At 41.4% G+C, this 13293-nt stretch overlaps 1 protein-coding gene and 1 non-coding gene across 2 annotated transcripts in view; one reads left to right on the plus strand and one right to left on the minus strand.

The window, feature by feature from the left end:
• Positions 1 to 13293, minus strand: part of FBXO36 (F-box protein 36) — a 113156-nt gene that overhangs the window by 54901 nt on the left and 44962 nt on the right. The gene's annotated exons all lie outside the window — the stretch shown is intronic.
• TRNAD-AUC (transfer RNA aspartic acid (anticodon AUC)) lies at positions 11088 to 11159 on the plus strand. The gene has a single exon. It is a non-coding gene; the product is annotated as a tRNA-Asp (tRNA).

A 13293-nucleotide genomic window follows, 5' to 3' on the forward strand; every position in this document is an offset into this window, starting at 1 on the left:
GGTCTGGGGTTTTAAAAAAAATCACCATCATGGAAGGCACATAAGGCTGTGTGTCCAACAGCAGGTATAACTTCACAAACTGGCATCACATCAAATTAGAAGTGAGGTCTGTGCACAGTGAACATTTTCCTTAGAAATTAGGGGCACAAAACCAAAGTGCTGGAAGGAATCTTAAAAATCTCTCAAGTCAATTGGTGTGAAATCACCCAGAGCCAAATGGCTAGCTGCTCCTGAGAACAGAGATTCTTTACCTTTGGGAGCCATTTCCAAAGTAATTGCTTAGTTCTCCTCCTCCCTTCCCTGTCTACAGAGCAGACACGAGGAGTGGATACTTTTCTCGTGGAGAGAGACAGGTATTTGGATAGAGCCAGGAAAAGCACCATCATTCCTTGATTGATGCATCAGAGTATCATTACCCAAGACACTTCTTGGTAATGGATCTGCTGACAGTGCATTTCACTTTTATGAGCATTTTGGTTTATCAGAAGCAAACCTCATTTCCATGGTTATGGACTGAACTTAGTTTCTATGTTGATTTCATAGCAGTGTCAACCAACCTCTTCCTGCTGTAGGGCTCCCAGGGAAAAGATGGGTAAGGAGACAGACAGTGCTGAGAAACTGGTTGGCTTCCTAGTTCTGGTTTCTTTCCTCGCTGGCATTACCATGTAAGGTTAAAATTTGTTCAGCTCGGGCTTCCCTGGTGGAGCAGTGGTTGAGAGTCCGCCTGCCGATGCAGGGGACGCGGGTTTGTGCCCCGGTCCGGGAAGATCCCACATGCCATGGAGCGGCTGGGCCCGTGAGCCATGGCCGCTGAGCCTGTGCGTCTGGAGCCTGTGCTCCGCAACGGGAGAGGCCACAGCAGTGAGAGGCCCGCGTACCGCAAAAACAAACAAACAAACAAAAAAAATTAGTTCAGCTCTACCCAACGCAAAATTGTTAAGTAGGTGAAACTTGCTAAGAGGGCTCCCTTTATTTAGTTTCCTCTCCCCCATCCCCAGCCACCCAACGCTCCCCGTGGTCCTCACAGGTCCTGGGTGCACCTCCTTGGGCTACTGCCTTGGGAGCCTCCTTGGGAGCAGAGGGAAAATATATACATACGTAGGTTGCAAAACTCCATAATCTCAGAATATTGTGGTCACTGATTCCTTTCAGAAAATCCCTTAGCCTGCCACTTCTGTTTTTTTCTCAGCATAAGGCTGACCAAAATCATCCTCTTTAGTATGTTTCTGCCCCATCTCCAGAGAGTTATGGGTATACCAGTCTACTAGGGCTGCCATAAAAAAATATCACAGACTGGGTGGCTTGAACAACAGAAATTTATTCCCTCACAGTTCTGGAGGCTGCAAGTCCAAGATCAATGTGTTGGCAAGTTTGGTGTCTCCTGAGGCCTCTCTCCTTGGTTGCAGATGTCACCTTCTCATTGTGTCCTTATGTGATCTTTCCTCTGGGTATGTGCATCCCTGGTGTCTCTTCCTCTTCTTATAAGGACACTGGTCATATCGGATTAGGGCCCCACACTGATGACCTCATTTAACCTTAATTAGTTCTTGAAAGGCCCTATGTACAAATACAGTTACATTAAGGGTTAGGGTTTCAACATAAGACTTTAAAGGGGGAACACAATTCGATCTATAACCAAAGGGTATCAGGTATTACAGGAGAAAGAGCATGAATTTTGGAGCAAAGACAGACTTGGCTCATCTATTTAACCTCTCTGCACTTCAATTTTCCTTTTCATCTCCTTCTATTAAGTATTATTAAAACTAATATTAAGGGCTTCCCTGGTGGTGCAATGCTTAAGAATCCACCTGCCAGTGCAGGGGACACACGTTCGAGCCCTGGTCTGGGAAGATCCCACATGCCGTGGAGCAACTAAGCCCATGAGCCACAACTACTCAGCCTGTGCTCTAGAGCCTGCGAGCCACAACTACTGAGCCTGCATGCCACAGCTACTGAAGCCCGCTCATCTAGACCCCATGGTCTGCAACAACAGAAGCCACTGCAGTGAGAAGCCCACACACTGCAACGAAGAGTAGCCCGTGCTCACCTCAACTAGAGAAAGCCTGCTTACAGCAACGAAGACCCAATGCAACCAAAAATTAATTAATTAATTAATTAATTAACATTAAATATTATAAATAATATTCCCTTGCTATTGGATGAAGATGCCAGGTCATCTGAATCTAATGCAACATTCTTTATACACATAATCTAGAACTTTTAGAACTAGTTGGGAAGTCAGAAATAATTAAGTCCATTTCCTGTGACTCATGTGAGGAAAATATTTCAAACAGGTTAAGTCAGAAGTGATAGGTGTCCCTCCCTACAACCACACTAGCAGATGTTATGTTACAATTAAATTCTGACATAAGAAAGACAGACACCACAGGAGTCCAAAACATGTTTCTAGAAGCTCAGTGGGGTGCCCCCTCCCATCCACTCTGGCACCCTACAGGAACCTTCTCAGGAAAGTTTCTCTCTGGGACAAGAGCACCTAAATTATAGTAAGCTCATCAGCTACCCCTCTAGCTGGATCAAGCAACTGAATCGTGGGTTAAGTGGAAGATGTTGGAACGCATGGAGTTCTAGACAGGGCGTAACCCAGAAACATTTGGTTACAGAGCTTACTTCTTACATTGTTCAAAAAAAAGGCAGACAGACACTTGTACAATCTTACTTGTCAGCTTCATATCTTACACATCATCCATTTCACCAATTAAGAATTATTTCTGACATTTCTTCTGCTAATTAATTAGCCCTCTGGTACCGATTGAGAAGGCAATATTCAAAGTGCTTGCTGTCATAGCCTCTAGAGGGAGACTCCTCAGGACACAGACTCAAGTTACCTTGCACACACAGACAAGCATACTACTGGCTCCTCTGAGGTATTTGAGGTAAATGCCTAAGGATGCAACACTTGCCTAAGGAAATGCGGCTGGTTAAAACCAGAACCCAAGCCTCCTCACTGTTAACTCTTCAACACAGGGTTTGTTCTGAGTCACGAAGCTTTCTTTACGTACAACCTGCATACTATAACTCATCAGACCACCTCTACAGAGCAGCACACAGAAATATGCGCCTCAGAACCACAACTGAGCCTAGTCAAGACTCTATTATGTTCTACATACTGTACTTATTAAAACAGAAAAAGATATGAGACAGATATTTTCTAACACTTACTGTCTCTCAAATTTTAAAGATTTTTTTTTTTAAGTGACAAAACCCAGTATTGGTGAGGACAAAAAAAAAAAAAAAGGGAAGCCCAGCCCCTTAATACTCATTGAGAAGAGTGTAAATTGGCTTGGCAATATCTACCAAAAACCTTAAAGTCATCCATTCCCTTTGACCCAGATATTCTACTCCTAAGGAATTTATCAGAGACATGTACAACATTTTTTATATAAGAATGTTTGTCATAGGTTAATTAAAATCATGAAAAATCAGTGCTGACCTAAGGGTCCAATAGTTGGGACTAGTTAAATAATCATGGCCCATTTAGATGATGGAATACTCTGTGGCCAATAAAACTATTTGTGAAGAAATGATTAATAACATAGATCAATGTTAATGATCATTTGTTAAAAGGCTCAGAAGTGTATACACCCCTGCTCCAAATATTTAAAGGAAAATATTTCTATGTGCAGGAGGAAGGAGCATATTAGCTTGGCAATAAATAAATGCAATTATTTCACATCACAGATACAGTTTGAAGGAAGCTAAAGTGTAGCCCCCAAATATTTGTGAGTTGGCTACTAACTCTCATGGTATTAGCTTAAGTCATAGTGCATAGAAGTTTATTGTTATATATTTGTCTCTATTTTGAAAACCTTAAAATCTGTAAATACTGTTTTGAACATCTTATCAGCTGCGAATGTTTTGTTAATGAACAATCCTGGCTGCAAGAAAAGCCACAGAGGAGCTTCCCAGGGGTTTTGCGACGGTTTAGATCTGGCTGGAACGTGGGTTTCATCAGGCTCGAATCACCTGTGAGCAGTGCGAGACGGACTGTCTTTTCATGGATGAAGAAGTCGACGGCAGACGGTGAAATAACTTGTCCCAGCTCCTCTCCCAGGCAGAGGCTGACCTAGAAAGAGTCTAGGTCTCTTTCATTGCCTCATACCCTCGCCAGGAAGGGCAGGCGGCCAGTCTCATTATACAACACACACCATCATTTGGTATCTCAATAGAAATCATGTGACCTGTGAGAATTCCTTAAAATTTTAATTTTGCATATTTTCTCTGATATTTCCAGTGAATCATTCTAATAAATTTGAAAATTTATTATTTTTTGACAGCTTGTTGCACTTTAACGTGTAATACTCGAGGTACAAGAAAACTGCATCTAAGGGGCTTCCCTGGTGGCGCAGTGCTTGGGAGTCCGCCTGCCGATGCTGGGGACAAGGGTTCGTGCCCCGGTCCGGGAAGATCCCACATGCCGTGGAGCGGCTGGGCCCGTGAGCCATGGCCGCTGAGCCTGCACGTCCGGAGCCTGTGCTCCGCAACGGGAGAGGCCACAACAGTGAGAGGCTCTGTACCACAAAAAAAAAAAAAAAAAAGAAAATTGCATCTGACATTGTTATAAATAAAAGAAATCAGATCAGTCATCAAGGGCTCCAGAGTGAACAGCAGCTTCATAACCTCCATGCTTATCATCTTTGTCTTCTGGGTGTAATTTAATAAGATCAATTCGAAGAATGGTAATTGCAGCTTCAGTTGCAAATTTCAAACTCTTAACTTTGTCTATGGTTGGTTCCTACACCCCTGCTTGTTTGTTGTCTCAGGGTTTACCATTGACCAAGTCAAGACCGATCCAATTTTGCAGCCCGATCTGTGGAGTCTTGGGCAGCATTAACGGCCAGGGCATTAGGAATAACAAGAAGAGATCTTGCAAACTCGGCAAAGCAAGCTGTTCCCGGGAGCCCATGCTGGTTGCATAGTCTTCAAGGTATACGGAGAGGGCTGCTTCTACAATGTGCTTCTACCCGGACCCACAGATTTTGACTCCAAAACTCTCACCACACAAACAGCATCAGGTAACGAGTGCTCCATCTTGCCACACATGAAATCATTTGCCCCAAGTAAGATGAATGACGCAGAGGTACGAGCCTTAGTGTTTTTAATCAAGATCAGTTCATCATCACAAATTCTCTCCTGTACCAACATTGAAGCTTCAAAAGTTTCTTCACCTTCCAAATGAAAACTGAGCTACTTTTAAAAGAGAGGTCTAAGATTCCTCATTGATCCCGATGTCTCTTCTGCACGAATTATTTGGCAAGACGACGAGGTATTTGTCATTCACCCAGTGAAGGTCCCTAAAGCTTAAGTCCTTTGCCCACCAGGAGAGGAACTCAGGAGGCACTGGGAAAAGGTGGGCACAGTGGGCATCTCAGCATTTGAGTATATTTGGGCAATATACACCCCACCCCGGTCCCCCAGGTTCGGAGATTGTGTTACTCCCATCACTACATTTGAAAAAACCTGCCGCTGGGACAAAAGCAGAGACTCTGGTGTTAGAAGGGTCTGGGTTTAAACCGTGGTCTCTGCCATTTACGTGGGGCAAATGTCTTTTTAAAAAATATTTATTATTTATTATTTTTGGTTGCATTAGGTCTTTGTTGAGGCATGTGGGATCTTCCGCTGCGGCACGGGCTCTTTGTTGCAGCGCACGGGCTTCTCTCTAGTAGTGGCATGCGGGTTTTTCTCTCTCTAGTTGTGGTGCACGGGCTCCAGAGCACATGGGCTCTGTAGTTTGCAGCACAGGCTCTCTAGTTGTGGCGCGTGGGCTTAGTTGCTGTGCGGCATGTGGGATCTTAGCTCCCCCAACAGGGATTGAACCTACGTCCCCTGCATTGGAAGGCGGATTCCTTACCATTGGACCACCAGGAACGTCTCTTTTGGGCAAATGTCTTAATCTCTTGTGACCTCAGTTTCTTCATCTCCAAAATGGAAACAACCACGATGCCCACTTCATTGAATTTGGAGGGATGACCTGGGATAAATCCAAAGTGCCCAGCACGATGCCAGGCACATGATGCCAGCCCGTGAGCTCCGTAGAGGACGGTCCTTGCCTCTTTCCTTCCCTCTTTCCCTCTTGTTCCCTTGCTGGTCACCCCTTCATACTTATAACACACTCAGCCCCCAAATACCTACAGATCAGAACCTTGTCTTTGTTCTCATCAACTATCTAACAATATTAAACCATACTTCATTGGGACTTCTGTGGCAGTCCAGTGGTTAAGACTCCGTGCTTCCACTGCAGGGGGCGCGGGTTCCATCCCTGGTCGGGGAACTAAGATGCCGCATGGTCAAAAAGAAAAAAAAACATACTTCATCAAGTTCTGCTTTCTTAGTTGTATTCTTCAAGGGTCTTTATTTCAGCTTTTCCCTCTGACTTGGTATTTGACTTTTCTAATCATCAATAATCATTAAGAATTGCACATTCTTTGCAGTAAGTATTTTCTCAACAGCATAATTAAATAGTCATCCATCTATCCAGTCAATACACAAAGTTGCTCATGAAGGATTAGGGTGACTTGCCAGATACCGCATACCAAATGGGCATTCTGACTCTTTCTAAGCATCTGTCCAGGAAATACGGCTGTAATTTAGCACACGACTGTTTCTGCTTTCTCCTGCAGACTGTTGTTATTCTATCAGATCAAATTTCTCCCTGTTTTGGAAATCATGTATAATTTGGGGATTTTACAGAGTGGGGTTGAGATTGTGTCAGAGAGAGTTTATGAAATTAGATATTTTATTTGATGAAGAAGGATTTTGTTACCTGAACATTCTACTGAGAAATGGAGAAGCAAGAATTGCAAGGGCAAACTGCGAGTAATTTTACCTTTTGATATTACTCAAAAGCTCACAAAGCACTGGCATTCCAAAATGTAGAAAGATATTGTATTTTAAATGAATTATGAAGATTATTTTCATTCACTGCATATTTAAACTATAAACAATTATGATATGCTTTTGGTCCAAATTTACAACTTTAAATATGTGTTCCCCTATGTGTCTATGTTTGGCTCAATTGGTCTAAACACAGCAAAACTTAGATTTTCAGCTATTGAAAATTTTCCTCTGGAATAGGAGCAATTTTTATACATTAGGAATAAAAGCATCATTATTAAACATGGGAAAGATGAGTCTGAGGCTGAAATGAAAATGGAATCAATGGAAGTTTTTAATAAGGGAAAACTAACTACACTGAAATGTTTCTTCCTTTAAGAACTCAGAAATGAAGCTGTCCTCGGAGAGTCGAATTAGTGCACCTCTAACACAGTGGGTGTGATTAGGAATCGGTGGCAGACATTGTTGGTTGCTCCCCAGCATTCATTTGCCCACCTGCTCTTTCCACATGAACTCTGATTTTTCCCATAGCCTCCCTCCTCTGCATTGCTTGTGCTCAGTGAATGGGCCTCATCTCTAGCTCCAGGGGGTGCGACATGATGGGTCTAAGCCATTCCTTGTAGGTTTGTTCCCCCTGTCAATGGGCATGGGCATGTGACAAAATTTTGGCCAATGAGACAGAAGGAGAAATCTGCAGGAGCTTCTGGGAAAGATTTTATCACTTATAAGGAGTGTTGACTGAAAAAAAATGCACAACCTAAAAGTTGAGAATTATGTTTTATTTGGCAGAGTTTCTGAGGACTTCAAGCCTCGGAGGCAGCTTCTCAGACAGGATATATAGGAGTTTTGTGACAAAGAGCAGGTAGTCGGAACATCAAAAGATTACTGTTAATTAAAGAAAACGAGATATGTCAAGTTAATGAATTTAGCACTTTTCTATGTATGGGGAGGTGCAAGAATTTGGGCTCATTGAAATCTTTCCTTTAGCTATCTAGGGCCAGTATCCTGTTTCTTTCCCATCCTGAGTCCCCTCAGGGTGCACCGCTGGGGGTGGCTGCAGGGGCTGAGGGCTTGGCAGTGGGCAGCCTGTTGGTCTCCATCCTGAGCTTCCTCAGGGCTCACCATCCAGGATGGCTGTAGTGGCTTGATGGCTGCAACATCCTTTGTTTACTGATACGGCAGGCAACATTTTTCATTCACAGGAGAAACACAGCCCCTTTTTGGGCACTGGCTGTTGTGTTTTGATGCGATCACTGGAGAAGCAGCAGCCATTTTGTGACCATGAGGGGAGCCAGCCCGAGGTGACAAGAATGTTTCCTGGAGGAGGCAGAACCAATAGATTGTGGAGAGAAGGAGCCAGAGCACTGTCCCTGTGTTGGGAACCTCTTTTCCTTTAAACTTGTTTTTATGTGAAATAATGCCATGTTCCATCAGATTTAATACACCATCCATTGAATGCCATAGCATTATTTATTATATAGAAAGAAATAACACTCTTAAGGAAACTGAAACACAATGGGTTTCTATCACTTGTTTTACAGTTATTGAAAGAGCTCTTTTATTCTTCACTAGACATGTATTTTATTATGTTATTTTTAGCAATTATAGTGGACCCTTGGTTAACACAGGTTTGCACTGCACAGGTCCACGTATAGGCAGGTTTTTTTTTTTTTTTTTTTAATGACTGTATTTGGAGGTAGAGTCTTATTTATTTTATTTTATTTATTTATTTATTTTTGGCTGCGTTGGGTCTTCATTGCTGCACTCAGGCTTTCTTCTGGTTGTGGCGGGCAGGGGCTGCTCTTTGTTGTGGTACACGGGCTTCTCACTGCAGTGGCTTCTCTTGTTGTGGAGCACAGGCTCTAGGTACATGCGCTTCGGTAGCTGTGGCACATGGGCTTAGTTGCTCCACGGCATGTGGGATCTTCCTGGACCAGGCCTCGAACCCGTGTCCCCTGCATTGGCAGGAGGATTCTTTCTTAACCACTGCACCACCAGGGAAGCCCTAGGCAGTTTTTTTTCACTAAATACATACTGCAGGACTACATGCCCTGCATTTGGTTGAATCCACGGATGTATTAGGGGAACCACTGACCAAAACTGCCCGCCCTGGACAGGCACGATAGTAACCACTGGCATGAGTTATCTTACAACAGGAGGTCCTGGTAAGGAGCATGGAACTAACAAGCTACCACCAACTGGAAGAATTTGGGAAAGGTCAAAAGGAGAGAGGAGACGTCAGTCCATATATCCTACCAGCCTCCCAGAATCCTTCTCGATGGAATACATCTTGGCTGAGCGATGCATGTGCCACCAGGAAGGACCCTGAGTCAGAATGATTGGCCAGAGACAACCCAGAAACTAACCCCATCACCATAAAACCTGAGACTGCGAGCCACGTGGCAGAGCGGTTCTCCTGGGTTCCCTCGCCCTGCTGCTCTCCGCCCGGGGGCCCCTTCCCAATAAAGTCTCTCATTTTGTCACCACGTGTGTTTCCCTGGACAATTCATTTCCGAGTATTAGACAAGAGCCCACTCTCAGCCGCTGGAAGGGGTCCCCCTTCCTGCAACAGATGCAAAACCTTCAACAGGAGGGTAGACGCTGAAGTTATACAAGGATTTATAACTGCATGGAGGGTCAGTGGCTGCCCCCGCCTTGTTGTTCAAGGGTCAACTGTACTTCATTAATTTTATAAATTATATTAACACAACACATGTATTACGTTAATTTTAATATAATAAATTTACATTAGCCTTGTATATACCTAAAAATGGAAAATACAAGTAGAATAAATAGGTGAAGGTATTCCTAAAATTTTCCCGTATTCAACGTCTGAGTCTTTAATGTTTTACTCAGAATATTATCTCTGTGGCATGGAGAGCATGGTGACAACAGCAGTAAAGTGCTGGGCTTAAGCTGGCTCTGCAGTGACTTAGAGCTAGCTTCCTTTTGATTTCCACTTTGGGAAAGCTGTAGACATCTCAGATTCACCCCTATTCCCTCCCATTTTCATCCTGGATTCAAACTGTGCTCTCCCACAACTTCTGGATTTTCTTCCAAACTATTGTTTTCATGCTTAGCTCCAGTTTCTGGTTACTATGAAACAAGGTTCTATAAACATTCGTGTACAAGTTTTTGCCTTCTTTTACCCTTTAAGTTGTTAACCATCTTCTATTAGTTAACAATCCTTAATAATAAATTGTTTCTGGTAAAATAAGTATGGTTTCTCCCTCCTCAATGGACTTTGCTTGAGATACCTGGCATGGTATCTCATTTTTTCATTTATTTTGCAGGGTACTTGGTGAGAGCTTTTAATCTGGGAATACTTCACGTCTAGGACATTTTCTTGTATAATTTTTTCTGGAATTTCTTTTTTTCCAGGTATTGGACATCCTGGTCTAATTCTTTTATTACGTTTTTTTTCCCTACTGCCCATCATTTACTTTGGATTCTTTTTTTCTAGGAGATATTCTCAATTTTATACTCCAACCCTTCTAAGCAGTTTTTCGCTTTTCCTATATATTTCTATTTTCTAAAAGCTCTTTTTAGTTTTCTGAGTGTTTCTTTTTTATTGTGTACTGTCCTTGTTTCATGGATACAATAACTTTCTTATCCTTCTGAGGATATTACTGATGAGTATTTTGTTCTGCCTTTGTTCATTGTCTTTGTTTTTTCCAAGGTTTCATTTCCTGTATGTTGTTGTTATTGTTAATTTGTTTTGGCTTTCCTCAAAAGCCTGATAACTCAACACCATTCATGTGTATTCAGGAGTAGGGTGCTAGGAAGCTGACTGGAAGATCTGGGCATTTGAGCAGGGCTTGGCCAGAGGAGGACCTCACTGTAGGGTGATCTGCTGAAGCTCTTTGGTTGGAGGATCCTGACTATTAATATCTTGATATCTCTTTTCAGCCTGGTGAAGAATCTTCCAGCTTTCTTCCTGGAGGGTATAAACCTGGCTGCCCACAGCTTTCTGTGAGTCACTGGGAAGTCAGAGTGAGTCTCCCAGTTCAGTATGTGGATTTTCACTTAATCCCTTGCCATATTCAGCCCTGAGTTCCTCTGTCCCCAGTGGCCTGGGGTCCTGAGTCCATTGTATCCCTAGTTTACCCCTCCAGAGACCAAACTTCTGGTCTTCTCCTGGGTGGTGAGGCAAAGCTCTTGCTGGTTGTGCAAAGGAGAGTAGGGGACGAAGATGAAGGTGGTTCTAACCACATTTTAAACAGGCTGTTGGGAATTCCCTGGTGGTCCAGTGGTTAGAACTCGGTGCTATCATTGCTGGGGCCCAGGTTCGATCCCTGGTCAGGGAAATGGGATCACACACACACACACACACACACACACACACACACACACACACAAACAGGATGTCGAACATCCTTCTTGTTCGAAGGTCCTTTTTTACTCTAGCATTCAAAAAGAACCTATTTCCGCCCATTCCTGAGCCACCCTGCTCTGAGGTTCTGGGGCACAAACCTGATTACTTCCTGACTTCCCTACCACTAGCTTAGAATTCAGCTTTTTCAGGGCTGTTAAATCAGCTACCAGTAAGTCATCCGCTTTTCAGCATGCAAAATTGTTGCCTTTGTCGCCTTTCCCATTCTCTTTTGTCTTTGCGGGTTTATGCTTTAGAAAAACCCTATAATTATTGTTTTAGCGGCACTGCTAGAGGCAGGGAAGGTATACAGTAGTACTATAACTAGAAGCTGCACTTTGTGTGTCCTTAAGATGTTTAAAATGCTGCCAAGAATCTGACACGCTGTATTTGTCATTTTAATTTAAATACATAGGCTAATGCAAATGATTAAGTTGGTACTCAACGTTTAAACTTAGGAATATCTATTAAATTTATAATGATTTTAAGATGTTCAAATGTTTAAAAGAGTTTGATCATCTACATTTTTAAGTTTGTTTCTCTACAGTTTTATAAACATGTGTTTTGATTTTGTTAGGTTTGTAATTATGCCTCTTTAGATTTCAGAAGTACTTGAGAAAACCAAATATATTAAATTCATGAGATAGATTGAAATGCTTAAGAGGATTTAATCATGTTTGTCAGTGTCATTTAAATTTAAGAGAATTTAATTTATTAGATTTACGAGTTTTGTGGCTTTAATTTATAATTTTTAAGGTAATTTGGTTAAGTTTGTAAACTGTGCTTAAATGTTTAAGGGATTACAATTTGTTAAATGTATAAGCTAATTAAACATTAATCAAAGAACAATGAAAATGAGTGTTTTAATTTTAATACAAAATTACTTGATTTATAATTGAATTTCCTAGATTTGTAAGTTGTATTTGAGGGTTTAAAGAAAAATAGGTTTTTAACTTCTAGCTTTAATTGAATATTTGTGATAAACACAAATAATTGTAATAAACTTAAAATGTTTCTAATAAACTGTAAGTAATTACAAATAATTGTAAAGTAGATTTTCTTAAATCAGATTTAAAAGATTTATATAGGAATTTGGGGACTATTGGGTGGCCAGTTGGAAAAGGAAAATTGATTTATGCCTCACATCAGGATAAATTACAAATAGATCAAAGATCTGCATGTAAAAAAAATGAGACCATACAAGTACTAGAAGGAAAAAAAATAGTGAATCCTCTTATTATCTTTCTAACTATGTCTCAAAATCCAAAAGCCATAAAAGAGAAGATTTATGCATTTGATTATATAAATATAAAAAACTTCTGTACGGCAAAGTCGCCAAAGACCTGTATGGAAATGTTTAAAGCAGCTTTGCTCATAATACACTGTACCTCCAAATTGGAAACAACCAAAATATCCATCAACTGTTAAATAGATAAATACATCCAAACGAAGAAATATTACTCAGCAATAAAGAGAACTGCTCATACATGCAAAAACATGGTTGAATCTCAAAGGCATTATGCTAAGTGAAAGAAGCCAGATATAAAAAAGAACCAGATATACTGTATGATTCCATTTAGGGCAGGTTGAAAAAGGCAAAACAGAAATCAGGTCAGTGGTACCAGGGGATGGAGGCGGGAAAGGGGACTCACTGCAAACGGACATGAGAAAACTTTTGGGGTTGGTGAAAATATTTTATATCTTTATTATAAGGTGGTGGTTATACATTTATCAAATTTATGGAACCTAAAAAGGGTAATTTTCACTGTACTAAAAGCATAGCAAGAAGCCTGATTTAAAAAAAAATACAGCAAACAAAGACAAAAGAAAAATGATAAACTGGGAAAAACATTCACAGTTAATATCACAACAAAGGGTTAATCTCCCTAAAGAGTTTGTAGAAATAGAGAAACGACCAACAAATAAATTTTAAAAGTGAGCAAAAGACAGGAAAACCAAGTTCACAGGAAAAAAATTCACATGGCCCATAAACATGAAAAGATGCTCAATTTCACTCAGAATAATAGAAAGCGTATTAAAATCACACCGACGTATGTGTTTTCTGTTTC

Source organism: Delphinapterus leucas, chromosome 8 (genome assembly GCF_059928025.1).
Source record: "Delphinapterus leucas isolate spDelLeu-1000000601 "Yukka" chromosome 8, BTC_Dleu_Yukka2, whole genome shotgun sequence".
Lineage (NCBI taxonomy): Eukaryota > Metazoa > Chordata > Mammalia > Artiodactyla > Monodontidae > Delphinapterus > Delphinapterus leucas.